Genomic DNA, 17,392 nt, shown 5'->3' with positions numbered 1-17,392 from the left:
TCAGAAAGGGGCTTCACTGGAGGACGCATGAGGAAATCAGGGACACAGGGGGCAGGTACATTCTACTAGTGGGTTCGTTGTGCGGCGCGAGAGGGATTCTGGTGAATGTATATGGCCCGAATGACGATAACCCAGAGTTTTACGAGGAATTATGGCATAGGGTGCGGACTTGTGGACCGGCAGCGATATTGTGGGGAGGTGACTACAATGTGGTACTGTCGGATACTAAAGATAGGCAGGGCACAACTAGGGAACATCACTCCAGGGCATCGGAGGCGCTTGGCTACATTATGCAGGATGCAGGGCTGGTGGACTCCTGGAGGACACTGCACCCCGAGGTCCGCGCTGGTACGTGCATTACAGCTCACCGAGCGGCCTGGTCCAGATTGGACTTCTGGCTGCTGTCCAGAGATTTGCACTCGTCGGTGTTAGAGGTGACTCACATGCCGCGGTCTCTCTCTGATCATGCCCTGGTATGCTTGACGCTATCCACGCCGCCGCAGTACATTCAGCCGTTTAGCTGGAGGTTCCCCTCCCGTGCGCTGCGCGACCAGGTCTTCCAGCATTCTTTGCGGGAACGACTGGAGGAATACTTCGCAATTAACGAGGGCTCTGTGGATTCGCCTGGCATGCTCTGGGAGGCCTGTAAGGCAGTAACCAGGGGGCATTGCATGGCGCTAAAAACGGGAGTACTGCGCTCCATAAGAGATACCTTGAGCAGGTTAGAATCTGAACTTGCGCAGCTTGAAGCTGCGATGATAGTGGCCCCTTCTGGTGGGGCGAGTGCCGCCTTCAGGACGAAACTGACCATGTATCAAGTGGAGGCGGACAGGGAAGTTGCGTTCTTGTCTAAAGATTCTCAGGCCAGACGGTATGGGGAGGGTGATCGAGCCGGACGAACACTAGCTAACATGCTGCGCGTGCCACGTGGGTCGGAGCATATTCTGGAGCTACATGGGTCAGGGGGTGATGTGATTCAAGAACCTCCAGCTATACTGACAGTGATGACAGATTACTACAGGGTCTTGTATACCTCTAAGGTGACACCTGATGACACTATTATTAGTGATTATCTGGACACCATAGCCCTAGCGTCGTTCAGTAATAATGCCAGACAATATATGGACCTGCCGTTCACGCAGGAGGACATTCGAGCGGTGATAGCCGCTATGCCACTCAGCAAGGCACCGGGCCCCGACGGGCTGACGGCGGCCTTCTATAAGGAATATGCAGACCTACTTGTCCCGCGATTGCACAGTTTTTGAGGAGGCGGTGGAGCTGGGCATCCTCCCTACCTCGATGCGAGAGGCCCTAGTTATCACGCTGCTGCTTAAACCTGGCAAGGATCCTGCAAGCTCGGACTCACATCGCCCACTCTCGCTAATTAATCTTGATGCCAAAATCTACGCGAAATTACTTGCTGACCGTCTGAAATTTATGCTGCCACAGATAGCGTTGTCCGATCAGTCGGGATTTGTAATGGGGAGGTCAACTTCCCACAATCTGAGAGTACTGTTTGGGCTCCTGCATTATTTGGATCCCAAGGTGCAGGCCGCGGCTGCATTGCTGGACGCCACTAAGGCGTTCGACTCCTTAGAGTGGAAATTCCTACGGGCGTTATTCACTCGAATGGGTTTTAGCCCCTCCTTTGCCAGGCGTATTGGAATACTCTATAATGATCCGACGGCTAGGGTGCGGGTTAATGGTCAGACGTCTGCCCCGATCTCCATAACCCGAGGGACTCGGCAGGGCTGCCCTTTGTCGCCATTGCTATTTGCCATTGCGACGGAGCCGCTGGCGGCCCGTTTGCGCCAACATCACACTCAGGGCAGTATCGGATTCACGTCGCGTGGCCTGCTGGTGTCTATGTATGCCGACGACATAACCATATATATGATGAATCCGTCGGAGAACTTTGACCCACTGATGCGTGAGGTGACACGCTACAGTGGCCTCACAGGCATCGATATAAACTGGTCGAAGTCGGCGATGTTCCCGCTGATGGATGGTACGAGTAAATGCTATACGGAATTCCCGATTGACTGGGTCACTGATGAGATTAAATACCTGGGCATACAGTTCAGCCGCTCGGTACAGGACATATGGCTGGCCAACTTTGGGGTGGCCGTGGAATGGCTGGAGTGTAAGGTGAAGCGCTGGAAGGCGCTGCCACTGTCTCTGACGGGCCGCATAGCAATTGCTAAAATGGTGGTCGTGCCTAAGTTTCTTTACTTATTCGTAAACATCCCCGTGCCACTCACGAAGTCGTTCTTCCGCCGGCTCCGCTCCGCCTTGATTGAACTGGTCTGGGCGGGTAAGCAGCCCAGAGTGGCATGGAACCTCCTCACACTCCCCTTCCGCCAGGGAGGACTCGCGGCCCCGGACATGGAGCTATATGCGTATAGTGCACAGGCTCAATACCTGCATTACTGGCATCACCCGATCCCTTACCAGCCCCACGTGGCAATAGAGATGGACGTTGCGGCCCCCTGTCCCCTTCGTGCAGCGGTGTATCAGGGATACAAACGCTCCCGGGAGGACATTGATACTGTTGAAATGGTACGCTGGGCCTGGTCAAACATTGCTAAACGTGCAGGCGTTGTGGATTTATATGCGCCGCGTATGCCCCTTGCGGCTAATCCACTGCTGGGTCCATTGACAGACGCGGCGGTGGTGCGACGGGCGCAGGCCTGCGGCCTGAGGGTGGCGGGAGACTTGTACCCGGACGATACCTTCCTTACAGTGCGGGATATGGCGGCAGCGCCTGAACCGACGGCCTCGGAGCTTCTTCTCTACTATCAACTGCGGTCTGCCTGCAAGTGCAGGTACCCTATGTTTCCAGATGCTCCGCCGACGCTTGCGGCCTTGGAGGACATACTCTCGAATTCCTCCACGTGCAAACTGATCACACGTATCTATAGGGCTACTCAAAACACAGCTCCGGTTGTGCACATTGACTCCAGATCCTCGTGGGAATGTGAAGCGGGTATATCTATTACAGAGAAACAGTGGGAGTACTGTTGCTCCCAACTTGAAAACCTATCACCTAATTATAGGCTGCGGTTGGTGCACTTCAACTATCTACACCGGACTTACCGTACGCCCATACAACTGTGTAGAATGGGACTCCGGTCCGATGCGAACTGTTGGAGATGCGGTGAGAGGGAGGCCACGTTTTATCACCTCGTATGGGTGTGCGGTCCCATAGGCGACTTCTGGATTGCAGTCTTCAATACCATAAGGCAGATCGTGGGGGCGGAGATGGAGCTGGACCCACTTGTGGCCCTCTTGGGATTCGTTAGAAATGTGCCTAAGGCCTCGCGTAGGCTTGTGGCCATTTTACTATTACTTGCTAAGCGTCAAATAGCGCTACACTGGAAGAAGACGATGCCGCCGAAAGTGGCGGCCTGGATAGGAGCGGCGGTGTACTGTAGGGAGCAACTGACTTCCTACTGGGACCAGTTACCACAGCGCTCGAGGCCCGTAGATATATGGCAGCCACTGGTGGATTGGTTGGCGAGGACGAAAGCATTGGAAGATGACTAGGGGGGTGGACTGTGACTCTGGTGGAATGGCGAGGTTGGAGTTTGACTGCAGTGCGCTGCACGTGGGGAACCACCTGGCATAAGTGTTCTGAGGTTTGGGATTCGCCTTGCGTAGGGGGTTGTCAGTCGATTGCGTGGTCGGGATGTACTGTGGGCGCAGCGTGGCAGCGGTTGTGACATTTCGACTAGTCATTGTTTGCTTCCTTTCGACTCTAGCTCACTGTTAGTTTTGTTGTGTGTTGTTCATCGTAAAATATTGTACTGCTGCTCAAATGTACGACCTCAAATGCTTGGGCGGAGATCCGCCTCGCAACCTAGCTGCCTGCCTCCGGGTTGTTGGCTGAATAGCAATGTACTATTTGATGGAATATTAAAGGTTTTGGAAAACAAAAACCAAAAAAAAAAATTACTTTTTGGCAGTCCATGCGGCACCCCTATACACTTACCTGCTCCCTGCTGACGAGAGGCAACTACCTCGAAACACGTGTCCAGGGATGGCTAATGCGACACATACTTTTCTATACACACAGTGGCATAGGCGTACTCGCCGTCGCCACTACATTGACCACAGTTCCTTGGGGCAACTTGCTGGTGTGACGAGCAGAGTGCGACCAACTGTATTTGATTTATTTACGGCTCCCTTGAGCCCACGGGCTGACGAGCCTTGGACCTGCACCTGCGCGCCATGAGAGGTACTCTACCTGTTTTAACTACTTTTTGGCAGTCCACGCGGCACCCCTATACACTTACCTGCTCCCTGCTGACGAGAGGCAACTACCTCGAAACACGTGTCCAGGGATGGCTAATGCGACACATACTTTTCTATACACACAGTGGCATAGGCATACTCGCCGTCGCCACTACATTGACCACAGTTCCTTGGGGCAACTTGCTGGTGTGACGAGCAGAGTGCGACCAACTGTATTTGATTTATTTACGGCTCCCTTGAGCCAACGGGCTGACGAGCCTTGGACCTGCACCTGCGCGCCATGAGAGGTACTCTACCTGTTTTAATTACTTTTTGGCAGTCCACGCGGCACCCCTATACACTTATCTGCTCCCTGCTGACGAGAGGCAACTACCTCGAAACACGTGTCCAGGGATGGCTAATACGACACATACTTTTCTATACACACAGTGGCATAGGCGTACTCGCCGTCGCCACTACATTGACCACAGTTCCTTGGGGCAACTTGCTGGTGTGACGAGCAGAGTGCGACCAACTGTATTTGATTTATTTACGGCTCCCTTGAGCCAACGGGCTGACGAGACTTGGACCTGCACCTGCGTGCCATCAGAGGTACTCTACCTGTTTTTATTACTTTTGGCAGTCCACGCGGCACCCCTATACACTTACCTGTTCCCTGCTGACGAGAGGCAACTACCTCGAAACACGTGTCCAGGGATGGCTAATGTGACACATACTTTTCTATACACACAGTGGCATAGGCGTACTCTCCGTCGCCACTACATTGACCACAGTTCCTTGGGGCAACTTGCTGGTGTGACGAGCAGAGTGCGACCAACTGTATTTGATTTATTTACGGCTCCCTTGAGCCAACGGGCTGACGAGCCTTGGACCTGCACCTGCGCGCCATGAGGGGTACTCTACCTGTTTTAATTACTTTTTGGCAGTCCACGCGGCACCCCTATACACTTACCTGCTCCCTGCTGACGAGAGGCAACTACCTCGAAACACGCGTCCAGGGATGGCTAATGCGACACATACTTTTCTATACACACAGTGGCATAGACGTACTCGCCACTACATTGACCACAGTTCCTTGGGGCAACTTGCTGGTGTGACGAGCAGAGTGCGACTGTTAGACCTGTCAGCCCTTTGGGTGGTCCCTCCTCACTATTATTTATTTTGTCCCACTTTTGCCGCAAACCCTGTTCAAATTTTTCCTTTTTAGGAACCACCAGACTTTTTAGTATTGATGCAGATGCAGGGAGCCATTTTATCTACCCCTGGAACTTCTGTCTGAGGGCCTGGAGCACAAAATGGTGGCCACCCATTGTCACCTGTGACATCACTGGAACCTACTAGAACCTTCTGCAACATTCTGGAACCCTGTGACAGTTGGAGGCGGTTTAGAATGTTGGGAAGCTAAGTCAGAGTTGACAGTTGGAGTTGGCAGTTGGCACCTGACTGGTGAAGGGAGAGCAGCAGAAACCTGAAGGAGGAAGGAGTGAGGCAGCAGGGGTGGAAACTTGTGCCTGGAGTGGGGTCCATAAACCCACCCTTGATACTAGTCCCTACTGACTGAGCCCAGCCTGGAGCCCTGTGTGGGAAAAAGCAAGAAAAACCATCTTAAGGACCTGGACAGCAGGAACAGGCCTTAGAAGTAAAGAAAAGCAAGAATCTGACCTGTTTATTGGTTTCCCTGGAGTCCGACGTCGAGAAGCCTGAGACCTGGAGCCCGAGGTGGAGAAGCGGCGCTGACTGGAAAGCAGACGTCGTACCCGGAGCCGCCAGAGGTCGAGAGAGGGCGCCGACGGAGGTCGTGGAGAGTACCAGAGGTCGAGGAGGAAGACACCTGAGGTCAAGTGAGCGGCATCGACGGGGGAGTGAAGTCCGCCCTCCGGAGTCGCCGGAGACCGAGGTGAAGTGTGCCGGAGGTCGGGAGTGGAGATCGCACTCCGGAGTCGCCGGAACCTGAAGAGAAGCGTGCCGGAGGTCGGGAGTGGAGGTCGCACTCCGGAGTCGCCGGAACCTGAAGAGAATCGTGCCGGAGGTCGGGAGTGGAGGTCGCACTCCGGAGCCGGCGGAAGTCGACATCGAGCCAAGACAGCCCGACGTCATCGAACCGGAGGTCGACATCGAGCCGAGGCCGCCGACATCGAACCGGAGCTGCCCGAAGTCGACATCGAGCCAAGACAGCCCGACGTCATCGAATAGGAGATCGACATCGAGCCGAGGCCGCCGACATCGAACCGGAGCCACCTATCGACGTCGTCAAGAACTGACATTGCGCCGAGGCCGCCGACATCGAACCGGAGCCGCCTCACGGCGTCGACACGACTCCAGCGGCGTCGGAGCTTCATAAAAAGGGCAGTAAGTGGAATAGAGGGCGCCTAAGGCCCTGTGGAGCTCTAAGAGACCATCCTAAGGGATAAAGAGGTGTTAGAACCAGCCTGGAAGTGCCAGGGGTGGACTGAGACTGATACAGTGACCTGTGTGAGGGGTGGTGTAGTTTGGGAGAGCCAGATTCCTAGATTACCCTTGATCTACCTCAGTTTTAGCCTCAGCCTTACCCAAGCTAGGTGAGACACCCACAGGCCATCCACCTAACCACAAGCTGTGACTGGGCTAAATCAGCCCATAGTATTTTAAATGTGATCTGATTTTACAAATGTCATGGTTGGCTGATATTATTTATTGAGGGTACTGTATTTATTGTATTTATCTAAGTTATTCCTGTAATGTATTTATTGTCCTGAGCTAACTTATTCCTGTACAGTATTTATTCCCTCACAGTATTTATTTGACCTGATCCTATTTATTGCACCTGTAAAGTGTTACTATTTATTTGACCTGCACTTTTTAAGGAGAAGCTTGTGTACTGTGATTGTATTATTATTTATTTAATCAGCAACTAAGAGAAAAGAAGATAAACACAGAGATATTTTCATAATTTTTAAGGTGTAGTGTCGTTTTTGGAACGGATGCACGCATGGTTATTGTGTGGGTATGACGTATGCTTAACACGGTGCCTTCCTTACCGCTCGAGCCAAGCTACCACAGCGTGTCTGGGAGAACACCACCACCACCCTTCCGGTGTGGGAGTGGGTTTTTCTAACAGCGACCAACTGTATTTGATTTACAGTACAGATACTATTCTGCTTCAGAGGGTCCTCCCAGCAAAATCACATCCACTCAAGGGACCATCTTAGATACAATGTTTTTTTTTTTACCCCGGACGGAAGCAATGTGTGGATAGTACCATATAATATGGGTGAGGGTACTGTCGCTACCCGCAGCTCCGACCACTACTGGAGCCGTCAATAGCATAGAGGCATAAAACAACATTCACACAGAAGGGGCCCCTCAACTGATGCTTGGGCAGGGGGAAACTGCAAATTTCAAAAAGCATTTGCAATGCAATAGGTCTCGCATTAACGCGAGTTTGAGCTATTGACATTGCAAATAACAATGCCTTTTATTTTTGTTTTGTTTTTAAAAACATAAATAAAAGGCATTATTTACAATGCCAATAGCTTAAACTCTTGTAACTGCAAGACCTATTGCATTGCAAATGCTTGTTTTAGTACTCAAAGACCTCTGCTGTGTGTAAGGTTTGAAGCGGCATCTGAGATAGAGAGGGCCTTTGTGGGTGTAGGACCTAAAGGCGAAGATGAGTGCCTTAAACTGGATCCTTTTATTCACTGGACGCCAATGAATATGTCGTAAGTATCCTGACACTGCTGCCCTGGGGGGAATCTTAATAATTAGCCAAGCAGCAGTGTTCTGAATAATTTGAAGATGCTGAATCAGCATAGCAGGAAGCCCCAGGTACAAACTGTTGACATATTCCAACCTGTAGTCAATCAAGGCATAATCTATAGTTTTATGGAAATCCATGGGGATCAGATGCAGCATCTTCCCTAAGGGCTTAAGGATGAAGAAAGAGGGGCCAGATAATGCCTTAAAAAAGTCACATTTCGCCCAGGGATTTCTTACAACTGGTGCCAGAAAGGGGGAAGGAGCATTTCAGATGGCCTCCAAATGCTGGGATCGGGAGATGTTAAGATGCCAAAGAAAATAATCTATGTCCTATCTGAGTTATTTTTTAGGCTGCTTGCATTCACCCAGTCAAAAACTGCTTTGAGACAAAGTTTGAAGGAGCACAGGGTTATGTGAGCATTTTCCTGAAAGGCCTGGTGGAGTTGGGTGTCAACCACATAGGAAACAACTCTCATCCCCCCTCCCCCAAGACTCGACTAGTTTCACTAGTAGCTCCAAATATATATTAAAAAGAGTGGGGCTAAGGTATGAGCCCTGAGGCACTCTGCACTCTAGCAGTTTTAAGGCAGAAGTAAATGATGTGAGGAAAACTGCCTGGAAGAGTCACTAATGAAGGATTTCAACCATGACAGGGCTTGGTTTCCAAAACCAATCTTTTTCAGTTTCTCAAGCAGAATAGTATGAGTGACAATATTAAAGGAAAGGTCCATTAGCATTACCATAACCAGGGTATTAAATCCAAATTTTCTTTAATGTATCCTGAGGCTTCAAGCAGGATTGACGCAGTGCTTTAGCTAAAATGATATCCTGATTCGAAATGGTGCAACAGGTGATTGGATTCAGTAAAATGTGATATCTGCCTAGTAACATTTTTCTCAAGTAATTTAGCAACCATGAAAAGAATGCCTAAAATTACTCAGAACCTAAAGGTCAACCGATGGCTTCTTGAACAGGGGGAGGGGCAAAGATTGTTTCCAACTGGATGGAACCAGCGCCCGGTCTAGGGAGTCATATATTAGTCTGTTCAAGATAGGGTTCACCACAGGGGCAGCAAGTTTCAAAATGCCAGGTGGACAGGGGTCCAGACTTGCAACTTGAAATTTCAGCTGCTGATTCCTCAATGGTCAGAGAAACAAATCTAGAAAGTCTTGAATAGGGGTTGGATGTTGCTCCTTGAATAATAGGACTCTGTGTCACAAACTAATCATAAAAGGTTTGGATTTTCTTGAAGTAGAGAGGTCTTCACATAACTCCATGGAAGGGGAGAGGGGGTTTCTTTTTGCATTGTGCAAGAGAGGGAGTCGACAATTTTAAACAACTTTCGGGATCTGTTTGGTGCCTAGGTGATGGACGAAGCAATAAAGGTTTTCCAGGCAGTCCGAATAGAAGCATGGTATTTTTACAAAGCAGCCTTGCATATTGCTATAGCGCCATTATTATACTTGGATCTCCAAAACCTTTCTAGCTTTTTGCAAACTGGTCTGTCTTCTTTGAGGGCGTCAGAGAACCAAGGCACAGAAGGTTTTAACCTCTTTGAGGAGTGGGATTTCAGAGGGTCAATGATATCCATGGCATCAGACAGCCGACAGACTGGCTCCTGTTACGGGTTGACAATACGTATACTTCAAGGTACGTAAATGTAGAGTTATGAATGATAAATCTATGGTCACCTGTATATACTTACATGGACCATGATATCGGCCAGGCTCCATTAAACTGTGAGGTACATTGACAAACCACTGAGCTATGTGTTATGAGTGCATTTACCATCTAGTCATGCCCCAAAAACTCATGTCTGGAGGACTAAGTCGTTCCTAGTAGCAGCTCAAACATAGACAAGCCCCACAGCGCTAAGCTCTGCAATACAAATATCATATCAGCTGGGCACAAATAATATGAAATTAAGGATGTAATAGTGCTGATAGTGTTGCAAAATATTGTTTGTGGATCAGCACAATTGATTTATTCATTAGAGTGAGGATGGAGTTTTATTTCATATGGCCTTTAATGAACAGTCGATGTCAGGAATTAAGGGACATATCAGCAAACTGGCGATGAAAAATTATCACCGCTTTAGCATCCATTTTCGGACGAAAAGCGGCAATAATTTTATCGCTTAATCATCAAGGTCACCCTAACGCGTGGTTCCTTGCTTTAGCTCCCTTTCCCATAACGCCCAACTTTGCATCTCTAATGAGATGCAAAGTGGGCGTTCTGTCCCAAAATAACTGGAGAAATGTCGCTAAGCGACATTTCTCCAATTATCAAGGGAATCGCTAACAGGCATAGCGATAGCAAAAGTAGCGCAAAGTTAACCCTACTTTCCTTACGCCTGCTTTCACCCTGATTTAGCCATTATATCCAATGTAAGGTGGATATATTGGCTAAGTATGCCGTGCCTGATCAGCAAGATAACGCCAAAATGTGTGAGATTATCGCTGGATTTCCAGCGATAATCTCACTTTTGGCTGTTAGCACGAGGAATTTTATCGCTTTTGAGATAAGCGTTGCTGATAGCACGCTATCTCAGCGATAAAATTCCACGATAGCTGGCGATAATTATCCTAGCGCTAAATGCGCTTAGCGATAATTATCGCCGGCCCTTGCTGATATGCCCCTAAATATTTTGTGAGAAAAAAAACAAAAAAAGCAATACTCGTGTGTACGTTGTAACATAATTTATTATACAATGCAGGTTATTCCCTTGAAGATGGGTACTGCCTGTGAGGCACCTGAACAGTGCAAAGTGCATTGAGTGCAACCAAATAGTTCAGTCCGCCAATCAGTATTGCTAAAGGCGTGCAATAAATGATTGATAACAGTGACTGCGACTTTTTTTCATAAAGCTATATACAATTCTCTGAAATATAAGTGAAAAATAGATACGTTTATAACATTGATCTACCATTAGTCTATTCGACATGCTGTGCCAGATTGCACGTGTACAGGATTATCTGAATGAAATGTTTCTGATTTGATATAGCCAATAAAATATAGGTTCCTCATGTCAGCAGTGGGAGCAGTGAAAAGGATGCAAACCATCAGTAACAATGGCAAGGAAGACATGTTCGACGGGTGGGTTAAACTCAAGAAAAATGAGGGAAACCATGGTTTAGGGAGCAATGAACTGATATAGACAAGAAAACAATAAAATCATGAGTAAGAGACTGAACAAAAATGCACTCCAAGTATAGTGCCAATTATGGGGTATACCAAGACCACATACAGGTATTGATATTGTGGCAGAGTTTCAACGTAGCCAATAACAAAGAGGACACTGGCAGATTTCTTGTTTGTCAATGTTACTAGCTGCATAGTCTGAGCCATGTATTCCACTTTGGCGCTAGGGGCCTTTACAAATGCCTCCACACTCGTGACGGGGGGTCTGATCTTGTGACAGGACCTCCGTAATGAGAAACTGCAATGCAGCGGTCCTGCCAAGAGTGTGGTGCCCCCCTGCCACATCGCGGTACAAAAGGGGGTGGTGATGGACGGAGCATCAGAACCAATCAAACACTCACACCCAGTCAACAGATCTGGGTTTGATCCATCACCATTCTTTAGCCCACTCTGCCACCCCAGTTCAGACATGGCCATATGCAAATCAGTCTGACCCTGTGCCTCATGGGAACAGTCCAGCCCGAACTGCCAAGCCATGTCTTCCCTGGACCGGAAACAAGCTTCCTAGGACCGGTTCTGGTATTTCAGCCGTCTTCAGCCAGGCTTGCTTGAATCCAGTGGCAAAGTGAGCAAGGGACTCACGTCTGAGCATACCCTGCCAACTTATGGCGAACAAAGCGGTACAAAAGGGGGTGGTGATGGACGGAGCATCAGAACCAATCAAACACTCACACCCAGTCAACAGATCTGGGTTTGATCCATCACCATTCTTTAGCCCACTCTGCCACCCCAGTTCAGACATGGCCATATGCAAATCAGTCTGACCCTGTGCCTCATGGGAACAGTCCAGCCCGAACTGCCAAGCCATGCCTTCCCTGGACCGGAAACAAGCTTCCTAGGACCGGTTTCTGGCATTTCAGCCGTCTTCAGCCAGGCTTGCTTGAATCCAGTGGCAAAGTGAGCAAGGGACTCACGTCTGAGCATACCCTGCCAAATTATGGCGAACAAAGCGGTACAAAAGGGGGTGGTGATGGACTGAACATCAGAACCAATCAAACACTCACACCCAGTCAACAGATCTGGGTTTGATCCATCACCATTCTTTAGCCCACTCTGCCACCCCAGTTCAGACATGGCCATATGCAAATCAGTCTGACCCTGTGCCTCATGGGAACAGTCCAGCCCGAACTGCCAAGCCATGCCTTCCTAGGACCGGTTAGTCCCTTGCTCACTTTGCCACTGGATTCAAGCAAGCCTGGCTGAAGACGGCTGAAATGCCAGAAACCGGTCCTAGGAAGCTTGTTCCCGGTCCAGGGAAGGCATGGCTTGGCAGTTCGGGCTGGACTGTTCCCATGAGGCACAGGGTCAGACTGATTTGCATATGGCAATGTCTGAACTGGGTGGCAGAGTGGGCTAAAGAACGGTGATGGATTAAACCCAGATCTGTTGACTGGGTGTGAGTGTTTGATTGGTTTTGATGCTCTGTCTATCACCACCCCCTTTTGTACCGCTTTGTTCGCCATAAGTTGGCAGGGTATGCTCAGACGTGAGTCCCTTGCTCACTTTGCCACTGGATTCAAGCAAGCCTGGCTGAAGACGGCTGAAATGCCAGAAACCGGTCCTAGGAAGCTTGTTTCCGGTCCAGGGAAGGCATGGCTTGGCAGTTCGGGCTGGACTGTTCCCATGAGGCACAGGGTCAGACTGATTTGCATATGCTCATGTCTGAACTGGGGTGGCAGAGTGGGCTAAAGAACCGTGATGGATTAAACCCAGATCTGTTGACTGGGTGTGAGTGTTTGATTGGTTCTGATGCTCCGTCTATCACCACCCCCTTTTGTACCGCTTTGTTCGCCATAATTTGGCAGGGTATGCTCAGACGTGAGTCCCTTGCTCACTTTGCCACTAGATTCAAGCAAGCCTGGCTGAAGACGGCTGAAATGCCAGAAACCGGTCCTAGGAAGCTTGTTTCCGGTCCAGGGAAGGCATGGCTTGGCAGTTCGGGCTGGACTGTTCCCATGAGGCACAGGGTCAGACTGATTTGCATATGGCCATGTCTGAACTGGGGTGGCAGCGTGGGCTAAAGAACAGTGATGGATTAAACCCAGATCTGTTGACTGGGTGTGAGTGTTTGATTGGTTCTGATGCTCCGTCTATCACCACCCCCTTTTGTACCGCTTTGTTCGCCATAAGTTGTCAGGGTATGCTCAGACGTGAGTCCCTTGCTCACTTTGCCACTGGATTCAAGCAAGCCTGGCTGAAGACGGCTGAAATGCTAGAAACCGGTCCTAGGAAGCTTGTTTCCGGTCCAGGGAAGGCATGGCTTGGCAGTTCGGGCTGGACTGTTCCCATGAGGCACATGGTCAGTATGATTTGCATATGGCCATGTCTGAACTGGGGTGGCAGAGTGGGCTAAAGAACGGTGATGGATTAAACCCAGATCTGTTGACTGGATGTGAGTGTTTGATTGGTTCTGATGCTCCGTCTATCACCACCCCCTTTTGTACCGCCCCCCTGCCACATCTCCAGGGCCTCTGCCACGAATGCGGAGGCACTTTATGAATCGAGCCATTGGACTATATGGGTTTCCTCTCTGCCATCTGACATATCTAGAACAGAGGAAGATGGTACTTCATGCAATTCTACATCAACTTGAATACCCCTAGCGGAGTTCAGATTTATGCTTTTTTCATTTGATACCTGAAACTTGAAGTTCTCTCATACACCGCTGAAAATACCATACTTTCCCTCATAGCAACTCCTTCACTCATTTCTAATTTTCAGTTGATTTAAGAACTTGAGTTCCATTTTTAGGTTGAGCCTAGAGTCAGCACACATGCGCTGCTCTGCAACACTTTTTGTAGTGGAGTATGGAATAGAAGTCCTTCCCACTCTCTGCCTATATTTGTCATTGGCTTGTGTCATTGTCCTTCGTAAATGCTGGCTTCTGATTCGTAAATAGGCTTGTTAATCCCTCCTTAGTAGCGCTTTGTCTTCATTTGTAACCTCCCATTGCTACTGGCCCTTTTACTTCGGTTGTTACACGGTACGAGTTATTTAGCCTCTAAGCACTATTTTCTATATTGAGTTTCTCTTACTGCAGGCCCGATGTGCTTTGCTTACATTCAGCGAGCCATGCGTGCTTTCTCTTTTCATTTTTTCATTTCATTTCATAAACTTCATTCGACAAAAAGTCATAAAAGTATCACATATATACATTAAACATGTTACATATCAATAAAAACAAGTTTATAAATAGCTAAAATCATAAAAAGCGATTAAACTACTTATAATTATCGTCGAATAAGGTATATTTCATAAAAGTAGGGATGGAAGGAAGATCACCATGACTCAGTTTATAAACCTAGGGCAATGCCTCCATATCCTAGTGCAGGTCGGATTTCGTATACCTAGCCATCTTCCTTAGCTCGAAGCAACCATGCCCATTTCAAATATTTTGCCATGGCTAGTGCTATTGGGAGGCAAGGATCGGTGCATAGTATTCTTAGTGCCTCCTCATGTCTCCTTAGGCCAATGAGGCGGCATAGTGGTTTAACCCACTTATTTCTTGGTGCTGCATATAATGGGCAAAAAAACAAAAAGTGGCTCATCGTTTCTTTCTTATCCTTGCATTTGGGGCATTTGTCACCATGATCGTTTCCCGCCCAACTAGCCGTGAATGCCCTAATAGGAAGGGTTCCTATCCTAAATTGAAAGTAAAGCTTCCGATCTAGTGGTTTCTCAATTGCGTCCCAATAGGGTTCCAATAGTGGGTAAGATTTAAATTTGAGGAAACGCACTGTGAGATGTGCAGAAACATGTACAGAACACCTTTCGGTAAAAATCATCTCCCAATATATCCTCTTAATTTCTGCCTTAGAAGGAAAAGCAGTATTAATTGGGTCATCCCACAGATCCCTCAACCCCATTCTCACTAGAAGAGATCTAATTGATTTCAACCACTTAATTTTATGGAAGCAATCCTTCTCAATAACTTCCTTAAGACCCCTTGCATAGTGAGACAGTTCCTGTGTTGTCCATATCCTGCGCCAGTATAAAACCGGTCGCAGCAAGGCAAGATCATACACAAACTTCTTGCCAAGATCGCAAAACAGAGGAACTATAGGCGTGCTTTGGGGAGCATAGGTGACTTTCCTCAAAAACTCATTTTCTAGAATAGTCAACTGCTTAATATTAGAAAATCCCCACAACTCAGCCCCGTACAGGACAGAACCCAACACTTTCATTCCGTAGATCTCTAAAACAGATCTAATCGGTTTAGTAAAGGAACGCTTAAACCTTTTCAGCAGTGTGCCTACTTGTTGTTTAAACCTCAATATGCTTGTATTTAACTGCCTATTCCAGCACATATCACTCTGGAGGTTAACCCCTAAGTAAGTAAAAGCTTCAACCCGCTCTAGCCTACAATTGCCCATATATATACTTCCCTTAAACCGTTTTGCTTGTTTTTGACATCTCGGTTCAGTGAGGACCATAAATTTCGTTTTTTCACTATTCACTTCTAGCACTCGCATGTCGCAAAACTCCACAAAGCGCTGAAGTGCCTTCTGCAACCCACTTGGGGTTTTAGATATTATTAGAGTGTCATCCGCGAACATAAGTACCGGGACGCACTCTCCTGCCAGCACGGGGGCATCAGTGGGAATCATGGAGAGGAATCTTACCACTCCATTTATAAAGAGTGAGAACAGGGTAGGCGCCATCACACAACCCTGTCTCACTCCCCTTTTGACCGCAAAGACATCTGTAACTTCCCCCTGCCTGCCCCATCTTACCCTTGCATAAGTATCCTCATGAAGGCGTGCAATCAAGGTTAACAGTTCCAGAGGCATACCTAATTCCTCCAGTACTTGCCAGAGCTTCCCCCGCGGGACAAGATCGAATGCTGCCCTTAAATCTACAAAAACTGCGTATAATACACCTTTACCCAAAATCACAACACGCCAATATAAGACAATAAATCTAAAAACCTGATCTATCGTGCTAGTCCTTGGGCGGAATCCAGCTTGCAACGGGCTGAGGATATCCCCCTCATCCATCCAGTCCTGGATCTTTCCCAGGACCAGTCGCCCCATTAATTTTTGTAATGAGTCGATCAGGCTAATAGGCCTATAGTTACTTGCTAGAGATTTATCACCTTTTTTATAAATGGGCACAATTTCTGCTCCTTTCCATGTATAAGGGACGGCCATTCCCTGGGCAATTGCATTAGATAGATGGTTAATATATAATCGCCATCTCTCTCTATCACTAAGGTATAAATCAGCGGGTATACAATCCATCCCTGGTGCTCGCCCTGCAGTTACAGTGTTCAATGCCCTATCCACATCCCCTAAACTAAAAACAATACCTTCATAAAATTAAGTATTGGGAGCCGACCCACTTAAATTGCCTTCAGTGTTAGCATACTGAGACTTAAAAAATTCAACCCAAGAACCCTGGGGCACATTGTTTTGAGGTCTATCCACAAGCCCACCTCCTTCCCATTTAAAGATGTCTCAAAAAAGTGCCTGGTTCTTTGAGAGACATGCATCCTTGAGGTTCAGCCATACTTGGTCATCCCAATCTCTTTTTGCCCCGCAGATTATTTTCCTATAGTTGCAACGGGCTGCTTTAATTATCTCTAGTTTCCTTGATTTTAATGCTAAATTCAGTCCAGCCCGAGCTTCTCTGCAAGATTTATTATACCACCTCTCTGGTTTTCTACTCTCCATTATCTTAGTGGTACCAGATTTACAAAAGTGGGCTTTGAGATTAATAAACAAATCATTATGATCATCCTCAAATAGGCAGGGATTCCTCCCAGAGAATACATCATCTCCTATCTTAAGTAATACCTTATCAATCTGAACTTTAATAGCAGATAGTGTGTCAGCTTGTCTGCTCACTTTGCACCACTTAAGGTGCCTCTCATCATTTGATAAGATGGTCTGGGGCGCAAGTAAATCTTCACTTGGAATCACTATTCCCTCCTGCCCAAACCTAAACAATGCAACGAGGGGGTTATGATCACTCTCAATACGAGACCTAACTTCCATGTCCACCAGGGTATGCCAGAGCTTCAAATGGACGAGTATATAGTCAATATTACTTGATCTTATCCCGTTGTCATAAGTTTTTACTTGCTTGCTATCAGACAATGTCCGACCATTTGCCGCCCTTAGTTGATTACCAATGCAAAGCCCATTTAAATTAGGCCTGGGCGAAGCACTACGCTACGCTCGCGTAGTTTGCGAAGTTC

This window comes from Triturus cristatus, chromosome 4_2 (genome assembly GCF_964204655.1).
Source record: "Triturus cristatus chromosome 4_2, aTriCri1.1, whole genome shotgun sequence".
Taxonomy (NCBI): Eukaryota; Metazoa; Chordata; class Amphibia; order Caudata; family Salamandridae; genus Triturus; species Triturus cristatus.
Note: the sequence above shows the minus strand (reverse complement) of the source record.